Raw genomic sequence first — 12,022 nt, forward strand, 5'->3', positions numbered from 1 at the left:
ACCCATCATTTGCTTTCTTTGGCATTGAGATACATCTATTACAGTTCATAAAGTTTTAATTACTGATTTATTACATTTCATCTCCTCCTGTCTAGGCACAGAGTTTGAAACTCATTTGTTGTTCAATGAATTAAAATTTCTCAATTTCTCTCCCATTCTCATTTTCACTGACTCATTTGCTGTGACAGCATGCAATGCAGAATATTTCAGTCCTCTTTCCTGCTACATATTTGCTTTCAGCAATCTGTACCAACTCCCTCTGAATTCATTCTCTGAAAGCGGCAATTTTCAAATAATTAGGAAATAATAATATTTCCTTTTTTTTTTTTTTAAGATACACGTAGCAAGATATCAGTAAAATAAGACTGGTTCATTGTTCTCTATTTTATGTGCTGACTCTGAATTTATTATCTTGTTTCTGCTTTTCACAAAACAAGGCAATCATTTCTTTCTATTTTTTCCAGTGTTCTATGTGTCTAAAAATAATTTGAAAAGCGTTATAGTTTGTTGATATGAATATATACAACATATTTATTTATATATAGTATATGTGTTTGGCTTATATTTGTAGTATGGCTGGAATTAATCTATAAATAGGCTAAATTAATAGGTCAAATTTTTTTTGTTTAGAGTTACAGAACACTGTACTATACTTATAAATATATATATATATATATTCTAAACTTTACAACTATTTTTTTACCCAATAGAGTACTATATTTAAATGTTTCTCTTTGATATGATATAATTGACATTAATTTTATCATAAAATTGATAACTAACTTTTGTTTAAGAAAGTTATAATTTAAGATATCAGTTCAAACACATAAAAATCTTTCGTTTCTAATGTTTGATTACTGTTATCCTTCATTGATGCTGGGATCTCAACTCAGAGATAAAATGTTGTTATTGCAATTTTTTGTGTCAAAAATAGTGCCAGGTATAAGAGGTTTTGTCCTGATAAATTGCATTCTCTCTTTCTCTGATTCTATGAATCATGTCATTTTTTTTCACCCCTGCTGACATAGTTTGTGATAGATATTCTATTTTTTATTGTGCTTTTGCTTCTCTTTCTTTTCCTTTCTTAATACCTTTAAGACAGTTTTCCATGTCAATGACTCATGAAACTAAAGTGTCTACTTCTGATCTAACATACGATCTGCCTGTTGTAGTCTGGTCAATTTAGTATTCATCTCTTACAAAATCCTCATGAAGAAGTCATTTTGCACACTTGAATAATATGCATCTCAGCTGTCTGTTGGCTTACCTTGCAGTCTTACTTTCAAGGAAGAATGTAATTTGTTCCTGAGCATTGGTTCTTGGATTTCATTTTCAGTACATTGGCATGATTTCAATGCCAGAGCTAAGTTCTCCCCACTCCACCCAAAGACATAAATAAATGATATCTGTAATAAAATAAGAAATCCAGCTGACAGTTACTACATACATATTGTCTTGTTCTAAAGTTAGACTGTCATGTATTTCTGACAATACCATTAATGAGCAAGTGGTACAAGAAAATAGGACCTGCTTAATATAATATAAACTCAGAATAACTGGGTATAGTCTAAACTCATACATTTTAAGTATCCTCTTATGGTTCAATTAGCCATTAATGAGTATAACTTAGAATTTTTTAATGTATTTATTTCTCACTATATTATTCAGAACCATTTAATTTTTGCATTGCATTTTTATAACATTCATAATGTGTTCTTAATTTGGTCAACACTTTTTCATAAATCTGTTATTTTTTACAATAATTTTATGAGTTATTACAGCAACATCAACAATGATAATGTAAAATAATGAACTTTTTTATGCCCATAAAATCCATGGGTCACTTAGAAAAAATTGAAGGCTGATGGCTAAAACTATCCAGACTAAAGGATTCAGTTTAAAGACAGATCCTTCAATTATATATCTGCCAGGTAGGCTCAAACTACAGTAAGTTGTATCAGCTATGATTCTAGAATACAAGTCACATTTTGTTAATCTATTCTGGTTGGATATCTCACAGCATGAGTACCGAGTTCTAAAAAGGCCTATCCAGAAAGAAATTCTCCTCAAATGGAAACTGAATGCCGAGTATGTTACAGTCTTAGAAGCCTCATAGTTTCAGAGGCTTCTGTCTGTAGTCAACTAGTTTCACTGTTTTTAATCCTATAGCAAGGCAGAAAACCATGGTGGTGGGTATGACAGAGGAAAGCTGCTCTCATGACAGTCAGAAGGCTGAGAAATAGAGTTAGAGGAGGGGACCAGGGACAAGTTGTATTCTTCTAGGGCATACCCTCAGTGACATACTTTCTCCAATGAGTCTTCACCTCCTATAGTTTGTAACATCTCCCAATAGTGCATTCAGTTATGAACTAATCAATACACTGATACATTGATGAGATCACAGGCCTCATGATCTTATAATTTCCTACAAGATAATTTCTGAACATTGCAGCAGTGAGGACTGATTCTTCAACACATAAGCCTTTGGTGGTCATTCTAAATCTAAACCATAACAATTTGCGATATGCATATTTAAGACATTTGAAAGTAAAATTCTGTAATCCAAAATTTTTAAGATCAGGGAAATGATATGGTGATTGCTCTGGATTTGCATAAGGCTATTCAACAAGTAAGGTGAACAGCCTTATTTGAAATCCTAGTATATATTCAGTGTTCAAGCTTATTTCCTTTCAGGAAAGTAGGACCTGGAGAAGTAAAATAAATGTCAGAAATTGTGCAGATACCATTATAGCTGTGACTTACACTCAGTATATGATAAGGGCATCCTATTCAAGATAAAATTAAGAAAATATACCTGTGAAACAGAATCATTTTAAGTTTCTTGGTAATTATTTCTTACTTATTCCATTCTAGGTTATTATTTCACCTTATTACATTTCTTACTTATTCATCATAAAAGGATCATCCCACACCACTCTCAGAATAAGACCAATTATAATTATTTTATTTCTTAAATTAAATCACACTGAACTGCTACTAACTACCGGAAAGTCAGAAAGTCCATTATCATCAGCATGAGTATCTTGCCTCCTCTAAATTCATGATAAAACATGACTTTTAAATGGTTCAAAATGATATCCTTACTTCGACACCTGAAGGATAGACAAATTATTACAGTACCTAGGATGTCTTCTTGCTGAATCCCTGCCAGTACTATTTACTTCTGCATTAATCTACTATATCAATCATGTATCCTAGAGTGCATCTCTAGAAATATTGCTACCTGCCTATTCAATTGCAGATCAGAATGGTAATTTTTACATATTTCTGGTAATCTTTTCTGATTTTAATTTTCTGTTTTTATAACTCCACTTACTTCAAAATCCAAATAATCATGTTAATACATTAGAAATATCATCAAATGATAATCTAGCATTATCTTCATAGTTACATCAAGAAGTTACTTTTATTAATCATTAGAGCCATCTGGTAGAGCAAAGGGAGTTAAATATCAATTACCAGTGGATGACTATTTTGTACATGGAAACATAATTAAACAAATACCACAAAGTTATCAAGAGATTGCAAGTAATATAGTGCAATTTTAATTTACCAAAATCTATCATTCATGTGGGATTTAAGTAAAGAGAAAAGGATGATAATAAAATTGATTTTTGAGCATAGTCTTACTTTGAGTTCCAACTACTTATGCACTATAGTTTTGGATTTATTCACATCTCTCAAACTTGTGAGGCCTCATATATGACCTGCAATACTGGTCAGTGACACTTAAGTACTATTTCAGTATAGAACTCTTTTTTTTTTAACTCTCATTCACCCCCCAAAAATATTTTTTTCTTGTCTGGCATATTGTTTTAGGAGCCAAGGTCACTGTTCATTTGGGATCTGTACTTGCATTTCAGCTCCCAATTACTTGCATTCATTACATCTCATTATATATTTTTCTTCTATTCCTGTGAGGTCAGCAAAAGCAAAGTGTCTGTAAAACTACTCTCCTAAAATAAAATAAATAAATAAGTAAATTACATATGATCAAGGATAAATAGGAGTGCCAGTTTTATCTTAAACATCTTTATGAGGCATGTTCTGTTCTATGTTTTATTCTATAAAGGCTCTATCCAAAGATTTCTACAGAATCTATGGAATTCGAATAAATAAATACAATAAAATTTTCAAAGATCATTATTAAAATAGTAGACTAGTCCAATAAATTATATATTTTACTTTATGAAACACACTAATTAAATGAACATTATACCATATAATGCCTATAATGCTGAATAATTAACTATTATTTACTGAGATTAAAATCAAATGCATTAAAAACAATATAAGGGTCAAAATTAACAATGTATTTTAATATAAATTTGTAATTATATTGATGTTAAACACTTTTTCAGTTTTATTCAGCAGAAAAAAAATACAAAAGGAACAATAATCTGTACTTTTACTATGTAAAAAAGCTCTCTACATTGTCAGGAAATTTGAATGAATCATTGCTTTTAACTATGTAACTCTGGACAATGAGATGCCTCTCCTGGGATTCCTTCAGTGCAAGGGCAGGGAGGGAAAGACTCATCTGCAGAGGACTCCTGTTGATAGGGAGAATTCCATGCCTGACTTTGAATTTAGTTCAAAAGACTTGAATTCAAATCCCAGCTGCCAGGAGATACAAGAGATGGGCATAAACTGATGAACCCTCAGCTAAACTGTGTTGCTCACAACTTTTCCTGTGAATCCCTCTCATGTTTAAAACCTATAAAAGAAACATGCGGAGCCTCCCTCATTGTTAGAACCAGACTCCATCAGAGTCCTACTATCACTTATAATTGTGTGGCTTTATTTCTTATAATTTCCTATTTTTTAATTATAATTTCTATTTTACCTAATCTGACCCACCCTCCTACCCTGAGAGAACTCTTTTGTTCTGCCCAGTTTGCAGCACTATATTTTTAATCAAATAAAGCAATGCATGTATTGAATAGAAGTTCATATTTCTTAAAATATGCTACAAAAATTTGCTTTATTTTTATTTTGTGGTAAAAGTAAAATTTTAAATGTCTCTCTCATGTTAAAATATAAATTCTTAGATTTTTATTGCAAGCTTTAAGATATTCCATACCTTACTGGTTCTCACACTTGTCGATTCAGAAACCTAAAAATTCACTGTATCATGTCATTCTTTAACAGAATCATAACCTCATAGAGTTACCATTTTTGCGTGTATGTGGTGAAAACACTTAAGATCTACTCTCAGCAAAACTGAAGTGCATACAACCTTATTATTAACTATATTTAACCACGTGCCATTTTCAAAATTCACATTTCTAACTTTTGTACAGATGCAGAGGAATAAACTAATATTTTTTTTTTAGGATTCATTTATATAAATCTTAGAGAATACATAGTTTGACCATACGGTGAAGATTATTTCTGCCACGTGTGGATAGATACACTTTGAGGAAGGCATGGAGGTGGCATATTTGCATCCACTGAAACACTGATGCAAGGTTAAAGTCCTGCATAACATATCAGTGTGCCTAGATTCAAAAAAAATATGGCCATTTAAAATTATACTTTAGGGCTCTTTGGTCTGTGACTTTCTGGGAAAAAGGTGTGTAATATTTAGCTCTGGAAACTGGCACACTGCCATATAGAGAATGGCCCTTGAAAACAAAACAAAACAACAACAACAACAAAAAATTACAAAATTAGCATTACAGTAATTAGTCAACCTTACTGCCTTTTTAAATTATCAACATTTTTGCTGAAATAGTCATCATTAGATATGTGAAAGTACAAGCCAGTGAACTCTAGGCACTGATAAGTATGTTTCACATAACACTTCTTCCATTGTCCCTTAAGAATAGATAGTACACACAATTTCTATATTCTCATTCTCTATTTATTCATCTAAACACTAATCTATGTATTGCTATGAAAGAATTTTGTAGGTGTAATTAAAGTTTAAATTATTTTGGTTATTCTGTGTGTGCTCATGTGCACTTGGGTATCAAACCTAGGGCCTCATGCCTGCGAGCCAATCACTATACCAATGAGCTACATCCCCATCCTCTAGTCAAGCCAAAGAGTGAGATTATTAGGAATTATACAAGTGAGTCCAATATAATCACTTCAGCCCTATAAAATAGAGTGTAGAAGTATCAGGAGCCATGAATAAATTATAGGTCTTTGAACTACCCAGAGACAGAGGCTGACACCTTCTTCGGGTGTCCAAGTTGCCAAGAAAAACACCCATTTGCATGGTGATGCCCTGTTCAAAGAGAAATTCCATGGTTGCTATGAAGTTTATCAATTCATGACCCAAGTTTCAGGTGCTAGCAGCCCTGGGGGCAGAGTATTGTGGGTGCAAACTGATGACTGTAATTGAGCTGTTATAACTTTAGACTTCCATTCTGTTTTAAAGTAACTTTCTCACAATAAATCCCTTTGATGTAAAAACCTACATAATAAACATGTGGAGACTATTCACTGTCAGTCCTCATCAGAGGTCCCCTGAACCACTGGGTCAACTTTTCTATATTTTTGTGTGTGTCTTCTTCCAATCCCCTTATCAGTCAGCTTCAGGAAAACTCAGTTAACGTCATGTTGCCAGTGACACAGAAGAAAGTGCACATAAGGAGATCAGAGAGATTTAAATGACCTGGCTTGTGGCTACTGGTTCTGAAATGGAGAAAAGAACCACAAGACAAGGAAGTAGAGGCACTGCTTCTAGAAGCAGAATATGACCCCTGATTGACAGCCACAAAGAAATGGAGACATGTGTTCTACAGCTGCTCAGGACTGAATTCAGCCCAAACCTGATGAACTAGGGAGCATGATCTTCCACAAGGCTCCTAGGATACAGACCATTGATTTTGAAACCTTTTTTTTTTTCGTGTAAAATATGTTTTATTGTTCTTTAAAAGGGTTCAGGGTTTGGTTTTAAATCAGGCTGCATCAGTCTGACATCTCTCTCACCATGTCAAACTGGCTTCAGCTAGCAATACTTCATTAAATCCAAAGGAAAAAAAAATGTTTTGATGGGAAAAAATCCAGTTCTGAGAACAATTAACATTACTCTGTAATTTAAAATAAAATGAGGGCTAATGTTTCACTTTGTTTTATATACCCTTCTTCTCCCTTAGAACCAGGAATGTAGTTCTCCTAACTCGGGCAGGCACTGGTACTGATGGAGGCTGCATGCATGTGAATGCACACATCTATACTCCCTGCCCCAAACAACATTCAGAGCATATCAAATGGAAAAGGTTTCTGATGGCATTGATCCAAAGAGTTGAAACTATATCTGAACTTAGAGGTTATGATATTTTGATTTGATCTCGAGTCTGTGTTAAAGGAATCTGTTGTCATATTCAGAAATAAAAAGAATTTTGGATAGTACCATCATTTTTTTTACTTGAAAATTCTAGAAACAATGTCAAAAAGCATTATTTTGCTTTGTTTGCTGGGATGAGGGAGAGGAGAATCTACAGATTTGTATTTAGTTAAAAATCGAAAACAACTCCGGCAATAGGAAATAGGCAGTTCACATAGCCGGCCAACCTCTGAGGTATCATCAGTGAGAGACAAGGTCCTGTGCCATTCCTACTGGCCTAGCTGACACTAAACAAAATGGAAAGCTTATGGCTCTGCACAGCAAACTCCAGCAAGACAAGATGACTCTAAGCCTGTATTCAGAGCCTTAGAAGCAGGGCACTATTATTTAATATTTAGGTGAAAAGTGTGCAAGAACCCCTGATGGTGCTCTTCTACTTGCTTTGTCAATACAGCCTTCTGCAAATGAGGAGAAAAACAGCTTTTCTTTCTAAATCAGCACATTGAACCCAGCAGAGATTTGCAAAAAATGCTACTATACCACTTCATAAGCAACACAGTCCCTTTGCTACTCACTGGGTTGCTTGGTATCTTCTACCCTGTTTACAGCATTGCTGGTTCTGAACCAGTGACTTTTTTTTTTTTAATAATCTCAAAAAGAATCTAGAAAGAAAATAACAAGGCAATCAGTGGTTCAACTGAACTATACATATAGGGAATAGTTTGAAAAATGATCGCCACAGGCATTTCTCAAGACCTAAATATTGTGAATTTGCTGCTGCTCCTCTGACCATTTCCGAAAATTCAGAGTACAATTAAGTCCTGAAGTAAAAGTTTTAAGCTACCAGTATTCCCTGACATCATTAGACAGAAAATCAGAGTAGTGCTATGGTCCACAATTCTACTGTTTGTAGAGTGTGCTAATTCTTGGCCTGAACATATTTTTAGTAATGAACTAGAGCTGTCCTCTTCAGAAAACAAGTTTCTGGGATACTCACTTAGCATCATTGGTTGGTAAAGAGAAGAATTCTACTCTCAGCTAAGTTCTTTGAGAATAAAGATTCCTCTTCAAATGCTATTTCCCCACTAATTTACCAAAACAAGTTTCTTGGCTACTTTGCCTAATGTTAGATCAAGGCTTTGAGGAAAAGAAACTAAGATGAACACTCCATCATCAGTAAAGACTAAAACCACCTGCATGCCTTTTTTTTTTTTTTTTTGGTGTTTTTTTTAACATTTTTGTTTGTTTTTCCTCTTAAAAGTGCCCAGATGGGCTTAAGGCTGCCAGACTGCATGCAAATCTACAGCAATAAGGGCTTCTCCTAGTCCATCTACAATATGTATCAGGGGAAAGGAGGGGGCAAGAGAAAACAAAGAGGGGGAAAATGCACCTCTTTCCTCCTCCCAAATATCCCACCACAGGGAAATCTATGTGCCAAGCATAATGAAAGATGTGCTCCCCAAACAGGTGGTTCTGCACAGACTAATATTCTGCTGGTTTTCCTTAGAGACCTATTCTGAAAAAGTTAAAAAAGACAGGAGATATTAAAATAATTCGATCCTGGCAGAAATTAAAACTCCAAAACTAGGAGAAAATCATCCTTCACTGAATTAATCCCTTTTTTCTTTCTTTTTTTTTTCTTTTTTCTTTTCTTAAACATTTTATTCACGTTATAGAGGGATTTCTTATTTGTTTACTTTTTCCTAATTGTTAAGAAGAGTGGTTGAGGAGCACTGAATCCAACACTATTTCAATGACACAGGTAAATTCCAGATTCACATTTCCAGGTACCAAGAGTTCCCTCTAAATGCCACAATCACATAAGCCTTCGTTTGTATTTCTTTCTACTGAATACAGCAATGCCCATTGGTATCTCTGAAGCGTAATCGCATCTTAGGTCGATATTTCTCCAAGTAAAGCAGCTGTTTGGAATTGAATGCTCCCCTTCTTTTTTGTCTTATAAACTGAACTGCATCTTCATACTTCATTCCACATTCAATCAAAGCAAGTGCAATCAGCACAGGTGCCCTTCCCAATCCTGCAACACAATGCACTGCAACACAGCAACCTGGCTCTTCACGGAATTTGGTTTTTAACAAGTTCAGCCAATCATCTACTATCTGATTAGGGGGTGGAGCTCCATCATCAAATGGCCAATCTAGAACGTAGATTCCTTCTTTTTCAACTGGAGCTTTATCATATGTAGCATCACAAACTCGAACCAAAGTTGTCACTCCATACTTCTTAAGTTCCTCTGTGAACTTGTTGAGAGTTGCATTGGTAGGGTTGTGAGTTATCAGAAAACGCATGTTCTCATAGGAGATCTCCACAGGGGCTGGACGGTTCATTATGGCAAATAAAAAGTGTGAGCGTGCGTGTGTGTGAGTATGATGGGGAAAATTGGGGGAAAAAAATCAATAAATCTTGAAATGTTTCACAGCAGAAAACATTAAAAAAGACCACTAAAATGCCTATTATCAATCAGTATTCTCTATTCAACTTGTTTATTCTTTATGAAGCTTTTCTCTTCAAGATAAGCAGAAGTATTTGGAATCCACACCAATCCAAATTCAACTTGGGCCTCAATGTCTGCAGATGGATTCCTTCGGAGTCCAAAAAAATCCAACTACATACAAAATATAAGCAGCCTTTACTACATTTAGGCACTAGTGAGACACATTAAAAGTGTAGGTCGTTTTTCCACTTTTGTTTACTTGATGCTTAATTTACTGGAGTCACTAAAAGAAATATACTTGCAATTAAAAAAAAAAAAAAAAAGTCAACTATTTCTGAGGCCAGTCTCGGTGTCCAGAGTCTTCAAGGCAATGTTAATTATGGCACATAGAACCCCCAAGCTTACTTGTCAGCGAAAATGCTGTGCTGAGCCTGGCAGAAGTCTGCCCTCACGCTCAGAATCGCCATAAATGTGCAACGTATATTCCAACGAAAAACGCTGGCGAGCTGGGAACTGGGCATTGAAGTCCGGCGGCAGCGGGAGCAAGGAGGCGCCTCTCTCCTCAGTCACCTCGGCAGCGGCGGCGGTAGCGGTGGCGGCGGCGGCGACGACTCCCCCCCAGCCTCGGCGCGCGACACCCGGCCCGGCGGCGGCGGCGGCGGCGCGTGTCCACCAGTCCGTCTTGCTGCTGCTGCTGCTGCGGCCGCCGCTGCCGCCGCTGCCCTGTGGTGTTGCCTCGCGCCGTGCCCGACCGCCGCTGCCGCTCTAGCCGCTCCCTGACGGACGACGGTTACAGCACGGCCGATCGCGCCGCCGCCACCACCGCTGCGCGCGCAGCCGATTTTGAAACCTTTTGAAACTTTGAAAATGCAGTCAACTCCATGAGAATTTTGATTTACAAAACTGTAAAATCTTGAATGTGTATTTTTTTAAGCCTCTAAATTTATATTAATTTTTAAAAGTAGATTTAAAATACAAATGCACAAGGGCTTAGAACATTTAATGAGTATATAAAGATCTACCAGATTTAACACTAAAACAGTGTAAGTTATATAAGAAAATACATAATTTTACATGCTATATCATTTCATAAATAACAACATATTTAGTACATTTTAGAAGTGAAGAAGATTAAAAAGGGAAATGAAGAAAAATATAAAATGGATTATCAAAGTAAAATTAAATTAAAATTAAAGGAAAGAAGACTTTATTCAAGACAATTAAAATATGGAAAAGAGATTGAATTCTACTCCACTGTAACAGAAGGATTTTAAACATTGAGATAAATTAGTGGGGAAATCTGGAGAATGTTCAAGAAGAGGTTGATCAGTGAGACATGTTAAGAGATCACACTGACTTATTCCCAGGTTTTCAAATGGTTTTCTCTGTGATCTCCACCTATTTACTGCTTGGTACCTATCAAAGTTAGGCTCTTACCACCCCATAGAGACTGGGAGGTACAGCCTGTGTTTTCGTTGATGTTTACATTCCAAAGAGATGATTCCAAGTCCTTGAGAAAGACATTTATTTCCTGGAAAATTGCCAGAGAATGAATACACACACACACACACACACACACATTTTAAAGAGGCAGAGGAGGCATTTACTATAAGTTTCCAAAGTAAATACTTTAAAACCAGGGAGGTCAGTGTCCAGTAGTCAGGAAAAAGTCAAAAGTTTAGTCAAGCTAAAAAATGAAGCATCAAGAAAGGTATCACTATCACACTGATTCTTATCCTAAGTTCTCAGTTGGATCTAGAATATCCCCAGACTCATATGTGAAAGTCTTGGTCACCAGCCTGTGTTACCACTAGGAAGTGGTGGGGTTTACTGAAAAGGCATCAGTTCATTGAGGGTGTGCACTCAAATTGAATGTAGAGATCCTGACCCCTTCCTCCCTCTTTTCTTCCCAGTGCTATGAGATAAGCAGCTTTATTCTAGTACACTCTACTCCTGGCCATGATGTTCTGCCTCGTCACAGACCCAAAAGCAACTGAGAGAGCTGCATGTGGATGGGAAACTCTGAACCCACATACACAAATAAGCTTTTCCTCTTATAAGTTTTTTTATTTATCTGAGGTATAAATAACATACGTGTATAGTATCAGATACTCAAATTATAATCGTGTCTATGTACTTATATATTCCTTTTTAATACGCAGGAAATTTGGCCTTTAAAAATTATTTTAGCTTTGATTTTAAAGACATCACATATAAAACATGAAAAAAATAATATTGTTATGTTT

General features: G+C 35.5%; 1 pseudogene; it reads right to left on the reverse strand.

The window, feature by feature from the left end:
* Positions 1-8,331: 8,331 nt before the first annotated feature.
* LOC114083907 (protein tyrosine phosphatase type IVA 2 pseudogene) lies at positions 8,332-9,881 on the reverse strand (annotated as a pseudogene).
* Between the last annotated feature and the right edge of the window lie 2,141 nt (positions 9,882-12,022).

This window comes from Marmota flaviventris, unplaced genomic scaffold, assembly GCF_047511675.1.
Source record: "Marmota flaviventris isolate mMarFla1 unplaced genomic scaffold, mMarFla1.hap1 Scaffold_49, whole genome shotgun sequence".
Classification (NCBI taxonomy): Eukaryota; Metazoa; Chordata; class Mammalia; order Rodentia; family Sciuridae; genus Marmota; species Marmota flaviventris.